Below are 18,502 nucleotides of genomic sequence, written 5' to 3'. Positions count from 1 at the left end.
TTCTACTTCAGATCAAAATTCTTCTGTATTCATGCTAAATCCTGGACTCGATATTAGTATTTTGCCGAATGGCTTGAAACTGAATCTAAAACGCAAATCATGTAGGCAATCTGCAATTTCATAAAATATGAGACTACCTCTTGCAAAAAGTGTACAATAGTTGTGAGTTATGTTTGTTTTTCCTGTTACCTTTTATTATTAAAACTCTTTCATAAAGCTGGTATTTCTTCTATGCCCAGAAGGCAAGAGCTTGGCCCTCTGTTGAATTAGTTCATCTAAATGTCAACTGTTGTTTTTTTTTCATAGAGCGAGAATTTTGTCTTAATGTTCTCATTTAGGACTACAACTATCTGACATTTAAGATCCTTTCTAACACTATGATTTCTGATAATTTTATTATAGCTTTCCTTAAAATTAATGGTAAAAATTTTTATCATGATTGTTAAGGATAATTCACTGTGATATTAGCTTAAGGCAGAATATGAAAATATTTATGTCAACTATGGCTTTCTTTTGGGATTAATATAGATCCTAAGCAATCTCTAAAAAAATTTTCTAGCATCTTTGGGTGGCTGCCTGAGAAAAAGGAAGCATTGAAAATTTTATCTTCCAAAGATTGTATTCTTAAACTCAGGTCCTTTCTCTTTCCCCTTCCTCCCCTTTGTGTTGCTTGCTTCCCCTCCCCCACTTTAATATCTCTGAGGTATGACACATGCCCAGTAAGACTGCATAATGACAAAAGCGAACACATCTTCGCTCACACGCTATATGTGGTTGGTCGATGTACAGATGCACAGTTGTTGTTACATAAATTAGGTTTTGTAATTTAACCCCTTGCTCTCATTCAAAAACTCCCTCTCAAGGTTCCCTGCAGGGTTTGCTGGCTCACAGTCTTCCCTTTGATCCCACATTTACTCAAGACTTTCTCACTGGCTCCCAGCCCTCACTGTTGAGTTCCAGTTTCAAAGTACTCTACCTGCAGTCACTCCTAGGGGTGACCTTCTCTTTTTTCTTTTTTTTTTTAAAGATTATTTATTTATTTATTTACTTTTTTGACAGAGAGTACAAGTAAGCAGAGAGACAGGCAGAGAAAGAGGAGGAAGCAGGCTCCCGGCTGAGGAGAGAGCCCGATTTGGGGCTCAATCCCAGGACCGGGGATCATAACCTGAGCTGAAGGCAGAGGCTTTAACCCACTGAGCCATCCAGGTGCCCCAAGGGGCGACCTTCTCTTTAGTTTGCTCCTCCCCTGTCAGATCTCCCCTGCTCCCTGGACCCATTTCCTTGCTTTCTGGGATTGTGGCCTCAGATAATTCTCCACAGTCCTGTCTGTTCTGCCTCAGTTCTTTCAAGGTTTGGTTGTTGTTGTTGTTGTTGTTGAGCACTTTCCATAGCTGGATCACATTTCTGCCAGCAGTCCTTCTCACAGAGTTTCCCAACTCAGATTAACATATAGCCCTTGCCTTTCCATGGTCTGTAGTGGAAAGAATTGATGAGGTAAAATTTGTTTGTTTTGTTTTAACACACTGCAGCTAATATATGCAGAAAGGATAATAATATCCAAATATTGCCATTGTGCAATCTGTAATAAAATAAAGAATCTGGGCAATGACCACCAGTACCTTCTAAACCATGAAATGAAAAATTAATGGGGAACTTTAAAGATTGGATCAAGTTGACAATACCAGAATACACTGATCGAGGTTAACATTACAAAAAGGAAAACAACCACACACTCTGTGCCTCCTCAGATCACACACACACACACACACACACACAAAATATAGACACAGCTGTCTTCTTTCCTGGCTGCTTGAAGTTTGGCCACCATCATGAATGACACAGTAACTACCCAGACCAGGAAGTTCATGACCAACTGACTACTTCAGCAGAAACAAATGATCTTTGATGTTCTTCACCCTGGAAAGGCAACAGTACCTAAGATAGAAATTTCGGAAAAATTAGCCAAAATGGACAAGACCATACCAGTTGTCATCTTTATATTTGGATTCAGAACCAATTTTGGTGGTGGCAAGACAACTGGCTTTGGTATGATTTATGATTCCTTGGATAATATAAAGAAAAATGAATGCATACATAGGTATGAGAAAAAAAATACCTCAAGAAAACAGTGAAAGAGCACAAGAGCAAGTGAAGAAAGTCAGGGAGACTGCAAAAGCCAATAATAGTATCAGCAAGGAGTGAGCTAGACATTGGAGAACAGAAGGAATAAATATTATCAGTGAATTTACCTGTAGTGGTTATGCAAATTTTTGGAAGAGGATTAATAAAATGAGAACATTTACACACACACACACACACACACCACTAGTAAAGTATTCTTATAAAAATTTGGAAGAGATTCTTATCAAGGTCTCTAGATCTAACTGCCAGTTTTATAGGAAACACAGGAGACAGAATATCACACAAAGGCAATCAGTAAAACCCAGAATGTGAAAAATTCCATGGGGAAAATCATCTGCTTTCTTCAATAAATTGCAAGAGAGGGACGCCTGGGTGGCTCAGTTGGTTGGACGACTGCCTTCGGCTCAGGGCGTGATCCTGGAGTCCCGGGATCGAGTCCCGCATCGGGCTCCCAGCTCCATGGGGAGTCTGCTTCGCTCTCTGACCTTCTCCTCGCTAGTGCTCTCTCTCACTGTCTCTCTCTCTCTCAACTAAATAAATAAAATCTTAAAAAAAAAAAAATAAATAAATAAATTGCAAGAGAAACAAAAAAGGAAAGGAGACACATACATTACAAAAAACTTGAGAGACATACTGACATGTATACATTTTGCCTCCTGATTTGAACAAAGCCAGGCAATTGTCAACAAATGATCTATTAGGAAACGATCAGAGAAATAAATCCAAAGATTGGATATTTAATAATATTAGGGAACTTCTATTAACTTTTAGGCATCATAAGAGTAGTTTTTTTTTAAGAGAATCCTTATCTTTAAAAGATATATTATAAAACATTCATGATAGAGTGAAATAAACTCTCAGATTTGTATAAAAATAATCCAGGAGATGGAAGATCTGGCCAGGGTAAAGATGAAAGAATTGACCATGGCCATGAATTGACAGGTATTGAAACTGGTGATGGTAGTTCATCATTCTATTTTTAGATACGTTAATATATGCTTAAAATGTTTTGTAATAAAAAAGTTTTAAAAGATTCAGCGAACAATACATTTCTCTGCAGACGCAATAGGATCTCTAGTGTCGGGAGAGAAGCTTATTCTAGAAATTATAGCCTATCAAATGGAATCTATTCTGTAGGAGTGTAGTGATACTCTCAACCCACTTTCTTCTCCTTTTCCTCCAGAAAGCTGAGAAAAAATGATATTGTCTGTTAAAATGCAGATGTTGAGTGACTGGTGGGTGGAAAGAAAGGTGTTCACTAGGGAAGTAGCAGGTTTATCTGTTAATTTTGGAGCGTCTCTGCTTTGCTCTTACCACGGTAGAAAAGAATGTGGTGATCCAGGCTCAAGGCAAATTGTGCAAATCCCCGAGTGCAAGTCCCCTTTAAATGCCCAGTGCAACCCAGTGTGTGTGCTGGGGCGACCTCAGATATGATCTGGGGAGCCACAGCCTTGCAGCTGGTAGTTCCTTGCTGGAGCTGGTCGGAGAGAGGAAGCTGCTGCTAAAGTAGCAGGGTTTGAGAAAACCGAGAACAAAGTCCTAGGGAGGAAATCTAAGTCCAAATCAGGACTTTCAAGCCACGACAAGTCCAGTCCTAATTCTGGCTAAAAATTAAAGGCTGAAAACTAGGGAGGTTGGGTGTTAAGAGGTCACCACAAAGACTTGTCAAGCCTGGAAGGAGTAGGAAAGAGGCATTGGAGCCTTCCGGTTACTAACCTAGTATGCAGAAGAGGCTCAGCCTTAGGGTTGAATTTGAGTGGAGACCAGGAGTTGGGAACACACCTTTTGGAGGGACAGGTTGACGAAGTAGATTTGGTGGAGAGGCTGTGGTCCATTGATTATGTGGTCTCCTAGGAGTCTAGTGTCACATGTAACTGATGCCAGGAAGGAGCTATCATTCAGTAGCAGCAGAAAAGGAATTAAACCCTGGTCTGAGTTCAAAGAACCTGGTTGTTTCCCCATTGCACACTCTGCCTCTCAGCTCATGGAAAAGCCTGAGCATCCTGGAGAGACCGCCAATAAGCAGCTCTGTTCTATCCGCTAGGTGTTGTTCTTGTATTGGCATCCTTCCCAACCCCTTAGTAGATAGCAGCCCCCTGCTTAGCCAGTAGTAGAGGAGAGAGCCAACAGGACATAAAAGGAGGAAGACGGAAGAGTCAAGGGGAAAGCTTGGGACACTAGAGGCAAGCCTACCTGGATCAAATCCTGGTTTTCCTTCTTTCCAGATCACTAGCCTCCAGCAAGTTTCTTGTCCTTTAGTGCTTGCTTTATCATCTGGAAGATGAGCAGAGTATTATCTATTTTGAAGGATTGTTGTGAAAATGAAATTAAAATGGACCATAAAATATAACATTAAAGTAGTCAAGAGCCCCTTTTCCCTTTTAAAACTGTTTTTGATGCTTCAGGGGTCCTGGGATAAATGGAAACCAGACAGACAGTGGGACAGCAGAAACTCAGGAAGTTTTATTAGCCTGTGGCAGCCCTACATCTAGAAGTCACACACTCAACCTGTCCGAACTTGTTTGAGAAAGAGTTGCTTTTGTGAAAATTTTATGAGTCAAAATAGTACAATACCTTGCCCAGTGTCTTGCCAGTAGCAGCCCATCCCGTCATCACAGAAGTAAAGGAAGGAGCTGGAAGGGAGTTTCCTGCTAGTGTCATTTTGTCCAAAAGATTTATGTCTTTTTCTATTTCATGATTTTCAACATTGCCAATAGATTGGGCATGGGACCTCCATGAAGCAAGTAGCCCAAGTGATGCATATCAAACAGTTGATTCCCTTCGTCGGCAGGGCAAGGCTACCATCCTAAAGCAATTAGCTAAAATATTGCATCTGGTAATGTGTAAGAGGCTTTTTCAAAGAGATCCAAAAACACAGAGGATTAGGAGCACCTGGATGTGGCATGCACAACTCTTGATCTCAGGGTTGTGAGTTCAAGCCCCACATTGGGTGTAGAGCTCATACACACACACACACAAATAGAGGATTAGAGGACTCTAATGTGTGAGGAGTTTAATTCCCTCATACATTGTAATCCTTAAATGAGAAAGTCAGGTTGAGGAGTAGCTCTGCTCTGCGTAGGCTACCGTATGCAAAAATAGTGGCAGATAATAGAGGAAGAGAATAGATTGCAAAATTTTTGCTTATGTGTTATAAAGGTCTTTATCCTTTTTAATATTCTTTCTCAATATATTGCTATTGCTCACTAAATGTTAACTCCTTTCTTCTTTCCATATGATTTATATCAAGTATGTTGGAGATGGCCAAATCTTTCACAGATCATTTTAATGAGAAAAATTTTTTTAAGATTTATTTATTTATTTTGAGAGAGAGACAGAGACAGAGTATGTGATGGGGAGGGGCAGACGCAGAGGGAGAGAGAGAATCTCAAGCAGACTCCCACTGAGCATGGAGCCAGATGTGACCCCGAGTTCATGACTTGAGCCAAAACCAGGAGTCAGATGCTTAACTGACTGAGTCACCCAGGTGCCCCATAATTAAATTTTAATTAAATTTGCAAATAATGTTCTACTTTGACACTGTAAAGAAATAGCCCTATTTTTCACAAGGAAATTCTCTAGAATTGTTATGACTTTGACTCATGAGCTTTTATGCTTAATTTTAAAAGGATCATTTGACTAATGTTTAATAGAAAAAAACCTTAATTTTTGTATTTAATTTTTAATGTCTTACTAGGTTAGCTGTTGACAACTCTGAATTTTGGCTGATTTTTTTTTAAAAAAGGCATCAATCATAAGGATACAAAGTTTAAGGAACGGGGAAGATAAATGTTTAACACAGGAACCCCTTTAACACTTTTTCAAGATCTTCTTTGATCCATAGCCATCTAATCAAGACCAAGTCTCCAGGAGAATGCTGTAATTTTGTTCATTTCAAGCTAAGTCATCAAAGATGTTTCTACTATATTTGTCTCCATTTTATAAATCCTTTTGGGTTGCCAGAAGATCATTATAGAACCTTCCCTAACATTAATCTTCTAAAGCCATTCTTTGGCACAAATAATTAAAACTTTTCTTTTTTCTAGACTCATGGGATTTATTTTAGATCTGCTGAACAACTTTTATTACGATTAGATTGGGAGGATTTATACTACTATTCTTTAACTGGTGATAAAACCTTAACAAATATATTTTTTCTGCTGTTTACATGATCTCAAAATACCTAAATGAATAAAGAAATTCATCAATTAGCTGGTCTTCTTGTTTTACACACACACACACACACACACACACGGAGTAAAACCAGGTAAAGACTGTCAGCTGGAACACAAAAATTTTTCCTCACCTCTAACCTGGTAGTTTATGCCTATAGACAGAGTTTTAGACAATAGGTAGAATGAAAAGCCGGACTGGAAGGATCACGCTCATTTTCTTGAATTCCGGGCAATATCCCAAGATTAAAATGAATTGTTCTCAGAGCTATGGGGAGTGGATATCTGAAATCACTCCTTTACAAGCTGCAGGAGGCTTGGGAACGATGAAATGGTAAAATGTCAGCTGGAAGGAAATTAAAGGTTTCAAATCCTGAACTTGACCTTAGAGAAAAAGTTGACTCTTGAGTAACCACAGGGGGAAACACAGCCACAATGGATCTAAGTGAAAATTATCTAGAGCACAAACCTCAGGGGCCCCCAAACCAGTAGAATGCTGACGTAAGAAAGAAGCTGATCAAATAGGTCTTGGTTCCAGGGCTGCTGGTTACTGGTTGCTTGTGTTCTCTAGAAGTCCAAGAGTTGTTGGTGCAAGTGATTTAGCATCTGAGCCTTGGAGCCGGACTGTCTAGGTTCACAGAGCTGATCCTTTCCCTTACCAAAGGATGAACTTTGGGAATCTCAACCGCTCTAAGCCACTTCTGTAAAATGGGACTAATGATAGAACCTAACTCTGAGGAGTGTCATAAAGAGTCCCCGAGTGAGGGTTAATACACTTGGCACACAGTCAAGGCTCAGCTATAGAGCTCTGCTTATTATTACTCCCGTGAGCTGCTGAAAGGAGCATCTGCGAGAAAGCATGTGAAATTTTGCAAAGACTGCAAATGGCTAAGCTACTTTAAGGTGTTGTTAGTCATCAGTTCTCCCTCAGACCTGCCTCAGTAACTCACCAGGGCTGGATGAAATCTCAAACCGTAATGGGAATGAGTACTCCTTCTATGCCCAGCTAAGGACCTACAGCTTGTGTTTGCAGGAACTTGGAAAAGAAAGTCTTTTCTGTTTTGTATGTGTCTGGTCAAGTAGACACCTAATACTGCTGGCCGCCATGTCCTTACCTGGGTGATTGCCTCTTATTTAATAAAGTACAGGTCCATCCCTTGCCCCTGGACTTGAGAAATGCTGGGAAAGAGATGGTAATAGGAGTCAGACTCCTTCCTTCTTTATCCTGCTCTAGACAGCTCCCTTCTTAGATTTTCTGGCCAGTAGATTCACCATACTTTAAGTTATCCCATAGGTTCACAATCTCCCTTCGTATATCAGACTGCCCTAGTCAGGAATTACAAGGTCCAGCTTTCTGCCTCCGCACAGATTGAATTTAGTGTTTGGAGAATTGGACCATTAATTGGGATGAGTTACCTTGAAATGAAATATATTCTGCTGCTTGAGAAATATTCTTGGAAGAAAAAAAATGATTAAATACTGGTAGGCCAATGCTCCTATGAGGTGCCTGGTTGGCTCAGTCAGTTAAATGTGCCTTTGGCTCAGGTCATGATCCTGGGGTCCTGGGATCAAGCCCCTCTTTGGCACCCTGCTCAGGAAGACGTCTCCTTCTTCTACCTCTTCCTCTGAACTTCCCCCTTGCTCTTGCTCTCCCTCTCTCTCTCCGAAACAAATAAATACAAAATCTTTTTTTAAAAAGTATTGCTAATACCTAAATTGCCTGTTTGCTGTGGGATCATAGAACAGACTGAGAGAAGGGGCTTATCGTTTGGGGAGATGCTTTGAGTTCCTTTATAAAAGATGTTATCAGAATCCTAGAACTTTCGCTAGCTGATAACAATCAGAAGTCCGACCTTTCCTCAAGGCCTGCTGTATCAGAAGTCCGACCTTTCCTCAAGGCCTGGTGTATCATCAACTTAGAACCCAGAGAAAAAACCATCAGAAACAAGTTTTATGGATGAAATAACACAGGGAGCTCTATACGGTTAGCAAAATACATGGTATTTTGAAAAATAACACTGAAGCCATGCTCCAGTTACAGAAAAAAAGGAGATCAACCATTAATAAGATTCTATGATAGGAATTCTGAAAATCTGTGAGACAATTTCCCCTTTCCTTTAAAATGGATGACATTGGTATATACACTATGATGGATATCGTTAACATTTATTGGGTGACTCTCCAGTCAACAGAATAAAATTTACTCTCTCCATCTCCCTGCAAAACACACACCTTCTTGCTGTGCCTGGGAAAGGGGTATTTTGATCAGCCTAATCCTCAAAGAAAATCTGAAGCTGCCTTCATGGTCTTTCTCGCCACAAGGGAAAAACGGTCCAGCAGTGCACATCCTCTTAGCCCATTGACTAAATCACAGCAAAATGGCCCGAATCTTATATAATTCCTCTTCCTATAATCCTCTAAAAGGGGAGGAGATGGGGGGCAGGGGAATGCCAGGCTATGGCAGGGGCTATCCTCATTCTGTTCTTGAATCACCGCAGCCCCTAGCACCATGACACAGATGAGGATGGGAAGGTAGATAAAGCCTATTGATTGGAATGTGTCTGTTTCCGTTTGCAAAGCACCAGGAAAAGTACATTTGATTGTCAATTGCTACAATGAGAGGTGAGCGGTGCAGTCATTGTTCATGTTCACGCTACGGCTCTTCCAGGCAGAGGCAGAGGTCAACATTGCCACATGAATGAGTGACTCAGCATTCCCAAACTGGGAGGTATCTCCTCTGCAATCAAAACTGGCTCTCTCTGAAGTAATCAAAACTAAGTGCCCAGCAGGAGCAAGGCTGGAGAGGAGTTTGGCGGTATAGTGTCGTGATTGCAATTTTTTCATCGTATTTGTGGTGGAAACTCTTCATTGGTACTAACCAAAACCCACGCTCCTCTTCTCTGGGCATAGCCCCATCCAACCCCAAGATTTCATTTCCCGGTCTCTCTTGACATGAGGTGTGGCCACAGGACTAAATTCTCAAAAACGTAATGGAAGTGTGAGTGATGTGTATGACACGTGCATCGTTAGCTTAAAACGAAATCGATGCTCTCAGCACTTCCCATGTGCCCGGGACTTATCTCTGACCTGGTGATGAGGACAGGGCTCTTTCTGGGGGGTCGCTGCGGGGAACAGGATGAGAGAAACACAAGCACCTGAAGGCAGGTGCAGAGCAGAGCCACCCAAACCCGGCACAGCTCACTCAGGACTGTCACGTGTGAGGACAACAAACGCCTATGTCCTTGAATCCTCTTTCTGGATCTCTTTGAAAAGGCCTCTGACACTTTAACCTGATGCAACATATGATGCAATACAACCTCCTAGAAAATATACGTATATTTATATTCATTTTCTGTAGCTACAGAACCAGTTGCCATAAACTTAGTGCCATAAAACAAGAGAAATGTATTATGTCACACATCTTTAGGTCATCCTTGCATAGGGTCTCCGCTCAGGATCTCTCCAGACTGAAATGCAGGTGTTGGCTGGGTTGCTGTCTCATCGAAGCTTCGGGGTTCTCTTCCAAGCATGTGTGTTGTTGACAGAATGCATTTCCTTTCTGCTATAAACTGAGGTCTCTATTTTCTTGCTGGCTGTTGGACAGTGACCCTCCTAGTTCCTAGAGCTGGCTACGGTTCCTTGCCATGTGGGCCCCATAGGTAGTTATAGATAATTGTCACTGTGGCTTTCAGGCCATTGGGAACACTTCTTTCTGATTTCTTGCTCAGACATTTGCAATCTGGAGAAAACTCAGCTAGAGAAGGGCTTGCCTTATTAGGTCAGGCCCACCCTGATAACCTTCAGTTATTAAGGCTGTATTAGATAATACAATTACAGGAATGATACATCATCAAATTCACAAGTTCTGTCCAAACTCAGGAGGGTACTATATAGGGCTTGTACATCAAGCAGTAGGGCATTTAAAAATTCTGCCTACCACAATCATATTTAATATACATATATAATAACATGTATGTGATATGTAATAATAAAACATAATAAATAATGATTACTTATACTACTAATTATGCTTACTATGTGTCAGGAACTTACAAACCAGCTTACATGCATTTTATCATTTAATCCTCACAACAAACTTATGAGAGAGAATATTGTATTCACCATTTCACAGATGATGGAAGGAACTATGGTTTAGGAAGGTTAAGTAACTTACCCAACGTTACATAACTAGTAAGCAGCAGAATCTACAATATACCCCATTCTGCTCCCAGATGACATACACTCTAGAAATGGACAGACCTGTTATACTTGCTCTGAGTGCCCTATAACTCTCCTTCATAGCACTTGTCACAATGCCAATTAAATAATTATTGTGGTATAGATTGGTTATGTCTGTCTCTCCAGATAGAGCATAAACTTCATCAAGGAAGTTGTATCTGTTTTGGAGTACATTCAGGGTCATGTAACAGAAAACCTAACAGTGGATTAAACAAATAGAGATTGACCTTCTTTGTCTGAAAAAAGATACAGAGGTAATAGCTGCTGATAATGTTCAAGAGGCTCAACAGTATCAGGACATCTCTTTTTTCGTCTTTACTCCATGGGCTCAAAATGGCTGTTGCTGCTCCAGCCATCACATTCAAACTAAGGCTGGAAGGAAGGGAAAGAGAAGAAGATAATCACATCAGTCTCATTTCAGTGGGAAAGCAAACTTTCCATTCTTGAGCTTGGTCATAACTGGGTGCTTAGAACTCTAAATTGCAAGGAAGGCTGGGAAAACGAGGTTGTGCATAGTCTAAACTGGGACAGAAATATACACTAAACTAGTGTATATTTGGTAAGCAAAAAATCGTGTCTGCCATAGGCAGGGACTGAATTGGTCTTATTCATCATTTTATCTCCTGCAACCAGTTTAGTGATTGGCACATAGTCTCTTAGTCACTGTTGAATGAATGTTTGCTAAATAATGCGAGCAAAATTCTTAGCACAGTCTTAGCATACACTAGGTAATGGATAAATGATACCATTAGTAACTACATTGTTTAGAAATCCCAAGGGGGTGTGTGTGTGTGTGTGTGTGTGTGTGTGTACACACGCTCATGCACACACGTGGCAGATGGATGCTTTCCAACACTACTTTGGTTGATTAAGAATAAGTACCAGCAGCTGAGGATTCTGCTAGGCGCATTAGCCAAAGAATGGCCCTGGATGGGGTGGGGGAAATGGGGAGTGTTGAATCTCCTTCTAGCCCTCCGGGTGCTTTAGAGGCTAAGTCGGGCAGCAATCCCTCAGCTGCTGCTGGGGCAGCTCAGTTTACACCGCTGGCTCCTGCAAAGAAGTGAATGCTTCAAGTTTGCTTTCTTTTCGTAAAGAGAAAAAAAAAAATCCCCACCTTCATGGTGGCAAGATTTCTCTGCCTGAAGGCAAGGCCAGTAAAGAACTTTAAGAGGTCTGTGCCTCCACCCTCTTCTTGGCAACTTTACAACAGCCTTGCTGGTCTTCAACCTAACTTCCTTTGCTCCCAGCTAGAGGCCAGGCAACAAGGTAAATGTAGATTGTCAGATGAAATGTACAGCCCGTGCTCCGCTCAGCCTCCCAGAACCAGCAGGTGAGCACATTGCTGTAGCAACAGTGCAGAGAATGGCACCAAGCGACCTCCCTCTTCCCTCCCCAGCTACTGTGTGATCTGGGGGACTAAATCAGCTTACGGGGGTGGGGGGGTGTTGGAGAGTGGGGAGGGCTGCTACCATTACAAGGTACCAGGAGCCTGTGACTTCAAAAACAGAAATTTAGTATCTCCTGGTTCTGGAGGCTAGAAATCGGAGAATGAGGTGTCAGTAGAGTTGTTCCTTTCTGGGCTGTGAGCGAGACCCTATTGCAGGCACCTCCCGGGCTTCTGGCATTTTGTTGGCAGTCTCTGGCATTCCTTGGCTTGTCCCCTTCCTTGGCTTGTAGAAGCATCACCCTGATCTCTGCCTTCATTTTCACATGGTGTTCTCCCTGTGGGCCTCTTTCCCTGGATCCAAATTTCCCCTTTCTATAAGGACACAGTCATATTGAATTAGGCCTATCCTACTGACCTCATCTTCACTTGATTGTCTGCAAAGGCTGTTTCCAAATAAGGTCGCATTCACAGGTACTGGGGTTTAGAACTTGAACATCTTCGGTGGGACATAATTCAAGGCATAACAGTGAGGAACTGGTACAGATATATATCCCTTTGTTTAAACAAAGACAGATAGTGATCTCTGGGCCTCCTAAAATGCTGAAATAACTTCCAGGGCCCTCTAAAGACAGTAATTCTACATCCTGGGTTTTTAGGATAACACTGACTCCGTGTAATGTTTTCAACGAAGACAAGTGGTGAAGCATACTTAAAGGAGATTTATGTTTTGTGCCTTTGTAAAATTTCTCAAATACTTAGACAAGTTCAGACAAATTAATGATTATTATTATAGTTCATGGCACACAGCCTCCACGTCCAGACACTACTGGAAGTTTAACCTTAGTAATACAGCAAAGTGGGTGTGAGTAGACTCATTTTATGGATGAAGAAAGTGAGTCTCACAACAGAACGAGAACCTGCGGAGGGTCAGGCCCAGCTTGGAAGGTGGTAAATCCAGAAGACTAATCAATGTGTGTTTGAGTCCCCAAACTGTGACAGCCTGTTTCTGTTTCAGAAAATATGGTCTCCTTACATTAGTGGCTCAAATCACCTGTACAAATTATAATGGCCGAACATGAAAAAATGAGTCGAGACAAACTCAACTTTTAATAAAAAGAGAAAATTGTGACCAGCAGTGCTGAAATGGCCCCTCATTGATTTACTAATGTAATTCCATCAGATAGATCATGGTTAGATCTAAAGTGAGCAGGCAGGGGTATGTTTCTAATGTTGTTAAGAAAAATGTGGCTTGCTGTTTAAGTAACTCTTCAAAATCTTTAGAAATATTTTTACCCTTTGGGGGTACGGGCGGGGGAAAATTGAGGTAAACATTCAACTCTTGCCTATGTCACTACCAAGAACACTCCAGAAAGAGACAGGCATGGTCGAGAGTTTCCTAAGAGCCGAGTTTAAGAAGTGCCATTTGTTTAAATTTTTTGGTTTCAAGTCTTTATTTAAATTCCAGTCAGTTAACATACGGTATATGAGTTTCAGGTGTACACTGTAGTGGTGCGTCACGTACATTCAACACCCGAAGCTCTTGTGGCAACAAGTGCCCTCCTTAATCCCCATCACCCATTTCACCATCCCCCTCCCTCCCTTCCTCCCTCCCTCCACCAACCCTCAGTTTGTTCTCTGTAGTTAAGAGCCTCTGGTCTGCCTCCCTCTCTTAGTGCCATTTGTTTTAAATTACTCTTATGGTCTATAAAATGTAGATTCCTCATCAAACTATTTAATTGAAGTCTTCTTAATACCCAGGTTAAGTTACATTAAAGAGAAGATGAAGAATCTCTTTAAATCACTTTCCATAATAGGATTTTGTGGATAAGAACCTAATTTAAAATAAATGGGCCACTGGCTAGATTTAGACATTTCTGTCATACAAATTTCTGTTCCAAATATATTTGCAGTAATGGGTTTTGATCTACTATAAAAATGGTCAATTGTTTTGGACATTGTACCTCATTTCCCAGGCATGTAGCAACGGAGGAACAACTTCCGGAAATTTTGCTAATTACCAGTGGCCTGTTTTTATGGTGATAAAGTTAAAGAATTGAGCAGAGCACAGATGTAAGACCTGCATTAAGCCAGTAAGTACCCCTCTAACTATGTCTGCCTAGGGAATTCAGAGGTAGAATCCTCACATTCTCGTTCAGCATATTCATTAAACACTGTGGGCCAGCCGCTGGTCTATGTGATTGGGAGACATCGGTGGACAGACTGAGAAAGATCCTCCTAGTGGTGGGGTGGGGGGTGGGGGGGAAGGCAGGCAACAAACAGTAAGATGCTAAGAGAGTCAGGGTATCAGAATAAAAGTCAGAATCAAATAGCCAGAATAAAAAAGTGAGAAAGTGATAGTGCCATGAAATAAAAGGAAAAACGACAGTGAGGCAAGAGGCAGGGAGAATGTTGACAAGCGACCAAACCCATTTCATTTTTTAAAAAATATGATTTTATGTATGTATTAGAGTGAGAGAGTGCATGAGAACAGGGGTGGGTGGGGAGCAGAAGGAGAAGCTGACTCCCCACTGAGCAGGGAGCCTGATTTGGAGTTTGATCCCAGGACCCTGGGATCAGGACCCAAGCCAAAGGCAGAAGCTTAACCAACTGAGTCACCCAGGTACCCCAAAAGTCCATTTTATTTTTTATTTTTTTATTTTATTTTTTTTTAAGATTTTATTTATTTGTCAGAGAGAGAGAGAGAGCACAGGCAGACAGAATGGCAGGCAGAGACAGAGGAAGAAGCAGGATCCCTGCCGAGCAAGGAGCCCGATGTGGGACTCGATCCCAGGACGCTGGGATCATGACCTGAGCTGAAGGCAGCTGCCCAACCAACTGAGCCACCCAGGCGTCCCAAAAGTCCATTTTAAATATCTTGCTGAGGGCAAGCCTCACAGCAAAAGTGATACCAGAGTCTTAGATTGGGGAAAGTGGAATCAGAGTTTCCATTCAATGAAATTCAGCAGGAACATGAAGAATATAGTGCATAGATATTATAAACAACGGCCCAGGTTGAGGTGGCGGAACCAAGGCCTGGCTGAGGAGAGTTCTGGAGACAAATCACATTCCACTCCCACCCCCTCTCCCTCCAACTTAGCCTCCTATTTTCAACCAAGTATGTCTGGAACAGAGAAGAGAGATCACAGGTTTTCCCTTTGAAGTGATGGGAGCAGAATGGAGGTAAACAGAACGAAATGATTCTATGCTGGAATAGCAAATTACTCAGGTGGCATTCTAAAATCAGCTCAAGACCTAATGGAAATGTTGAAAATTATCCTTGAAAATTCCTCTGTGTGCCCACTGGAGACCAGCATACCATCCCTCATGAAGTCGGCACGGCCAGGTTTTCTCCTGACCTTCAAGTAGATTTCAGTTTCTTTAGTTGAACTACAGATAAAATGATTGACTTGGGGACGCCTGGGTGGCTCAGTTGGTTGGACGACTGCCTTCGGCTCAGGTCATGATCCCGGAGTCCCGGAATCGAGTCCCGCATCGGGCTCCCCGCTCCACGGGGAGTCTGCTTCTCCCTCTGACCTTCTCCTTGCTCATGCTCTCTCTCACTGTCTCTCTCTCAAATAAATAAATAAAATCTTAAAAAAAAAAAAAAAAAGATTGACTTGCATCCTGAATACCAGAAGTATTTAAACATGGTGAGGAGAGGAGTTGACGACGGCAGGTTCACGTCTCTTGTCTCACTCCGGCGAGGATGATCACGGAGGAGGCAGCAGATAAGCGCTATTTTCACATCTCTCTCTTCTAAGCAAGCATGGTTGGATTTGCATACATTATTTAAAAATAATTATTTAATGTAGCAACAGCCTACCTTTCAGCCTCAGGTCTGGTGTCCATCAGCTGTTATCAGCGTGCCTGTATCTCTCTCTGCCTCCCTGAAAGAATGACCTTCATTTGCCCGTTTTCTACAGGTTTACGAAGCCACCAGAGTTCACAGCCATGTGGCATTTACCCTTTTTTACTGTCCAGCAGGATTATCTTTACTGAACTACTGAAACAAACACATCACCTTATATTTTTCTCTTTGTTTCATTTAGTTCAATAACAGCATGAGAGAAAAAACTTGGGTGAAATGCCATAATTCGCTTCTATGCATTTACTTCACACAGACAAGATCCAAATTAAGAGAGCTGCTGGAGACAGCGAAATAATTTAGGACAAGTTCACAATATCATGAAGCTTGAAGACCCTTCATTTAATTATTAGTCAGGATTATTCTGATTACATATGCATAAACTTCTCCTTGGGGATAAGAAATAAGAAGATTAAGTTGTCTTTTTCTAAGCAACACATTACAAGCTTAACCAAGATTAGCCACATTATAACAACTGAGATTATCCACTCAAGATTCCAGTTACATAATTTAAATATTTTAAAAATTGAAGTTAACTCCTCAAAATGACCAAACTAAAGAGGTAGAAGGAGGAAGGAATGGGGGGGTGGGGAAGTTTTGTGTGTGTGTGTGTGTGTGTGTGTGTTTGTGGTTTAATCCATTAAACCCAATACTAAATAAGTTTTCTCATCTTTTTTTTTTTTAAAGATTTTATTTATTTATTTGACAGACAGAAATCACAACTAGGCAGAGAGGCAGGCAGAGGGGGGGGGGGAAGCAGGCTCCCTGCTGAGCAGAGAGCCCGATGCCGCTCCATCCCAGAACCTTGGGATCATGACCTGAGCCGAAGGCAGAGGCTTTAACCCCCTGAGCCACCCAGGTGCCCCAAGTTTTCTCATCTTATGGGGGAAGGTGTGGGAAGGAATATTAAAGTTATAGAAGAAGCAATTGAAATGTAGTTTTCTTTTTGGTAGTGTTCCTAATGCGGAGACTTTTTCAAAATTCTCCAAGATAATTACACTTCTCCAATTTTCATCTTGGCCGCAACGGGTATACCATTAATTCCTTTTAGAAGACTTTTGAGAACTTTGAACTTACACCCTATTCCAAAAGAAAAGAAGTAAAGGCTTGAAGGCTTGAAGTGTACTACTCCCTCCTGGGTGACTGCCAAGTTCCTAGTTTTCAGGAACTTTTTTCATAGATGGCACAACCCTTACTAATATCAAATTTCACAGGTATTTAGGATAAAATACTTAAACGTCCAGTGAACTTAATATCAAGAATCCGTTGCTTAAATCATTCAGGGACTACTTTTTAAAAATAAAAATTTAGGAATGACACCATTTTCTAAACGTGAGTTCTATGAAAGAACCTGAAAAAATTCCAAACCCACTTATAATTCCCACACGGGCAGAGGGAGTGAGGAGTGATCTTTGAGAGAGAAGCACCCCTGGGCATGCAGAAACTTTTAGAATTCACCATTCAAACGGCCAAAGGGACCTGACATCTAGCAGAGTTCCAGAGTGAGACCTAGGGTCTGGGAAGCCCCTGCAAATCCTGCTCTTTCACAACCAGGCCTGGAGGGTCCATAGGGCGGCCCTGCCTGAGTTATTAACAAGAGGAAGCGTGGAGCCTTGGGGGAAGGATTTCACCCAGAGAAGGTAGAGGTGCGCAAGCTAGGTCCAAGGACAATGAATCATTGTCAGAGGGGCGGAGCCGTCTGAGGTTTCCAACGTTTGTGTGGTTTTTTATTTCCCTCTGGCCCTCTTTGCACCTGGAGACCAGTGCCCACGTCCCAGGAGGAAGAGTGTCTTCTAAGTGGATCAGCAACATCACTGTGACATACAGGTCAGGCAGCAGGGCTCTGCGACATGCAGCAGACGATTACAGGTGAAGGGTGCGGTGAATTCCTCAGTTTAGTGACAAGGCGGTGGGCACGGGTTGCAGCAGCTATGTGCTGGGAATGCCATTCAGATCAGCCACCTGGGATCCCCTTGGCCATGTTGTCTGACTGGAAGAGCAAGGACCACGGTCACTTGGCTGCCAGATAGGGACACGAAACCTGACACCTAAGCGAGTTCTCCTGGGGAAGAGGAAGGCAGAGCCTCCTGCGTCCCAGCCAGGAGGACTCACCCTGGGAATCCACGAAGTGACACAAACTCTAAGAATTTCCTTGGCCTCTCCAGCAGGTCTGAGATGGGGCTGGGGCTTCCTGGGAATCACCTGGTCAGACCACAAGGACATTTTGGGTGAAAGATCTCTTGATCCTCTCACCTTACTAGACTGCCCACGGCTGGTGGGATCTGGGCAGATACAGGTTCTGTATGGAAGTGGCTTCTATTTAAAAAATCCCAGCTCCTCTCACTGCGTGCTCCCGTCCATCCCCCACTGCTGCCCTCCACACGCGCACAGAGCTCTGAAGCGCTGATATTTAATGAGCACCTACAGTATTCATTCTGGATACCAACAAACCTGAAAAACGACTTTGACTTCAAGAGCTGTTGAATCTAGTCTGGGAGTCGCCATATGTTTAAAAATACAAAGCAGAATGAAACAAGGAGCACGAAAGAAGATTAAAGCATTCCACGGGGCCAAGAAAATGAACGACCTGGTGGCTTCACTCGGGACAAGTTGCTTGGAAAAACCGAGGGGATAAGGACATTGGAAAGGAATATTGTTTCTACTTGTGATTGTGACATCCCAGTCCCCTCGGTGCCA

The sequence above is a fragment of the Neovison vison genome, chromosome 12 (genome assembly GCF_020171115.1).
Source record: "Neovison vison isolate M4711 chromosome 12, ASM_NN_V1, whole genome shotgun sequence".
In the NCBI taxonomy this organism is placed as follows: domain Eukaryota; kingdom Metazoa; phylum Chordata; class Mammalia; order Carnivora; family Mustelidae; genus Neogale; species Neogale vison.
This window is presented reverse-complemented; position numbering follows the sequence as displayed.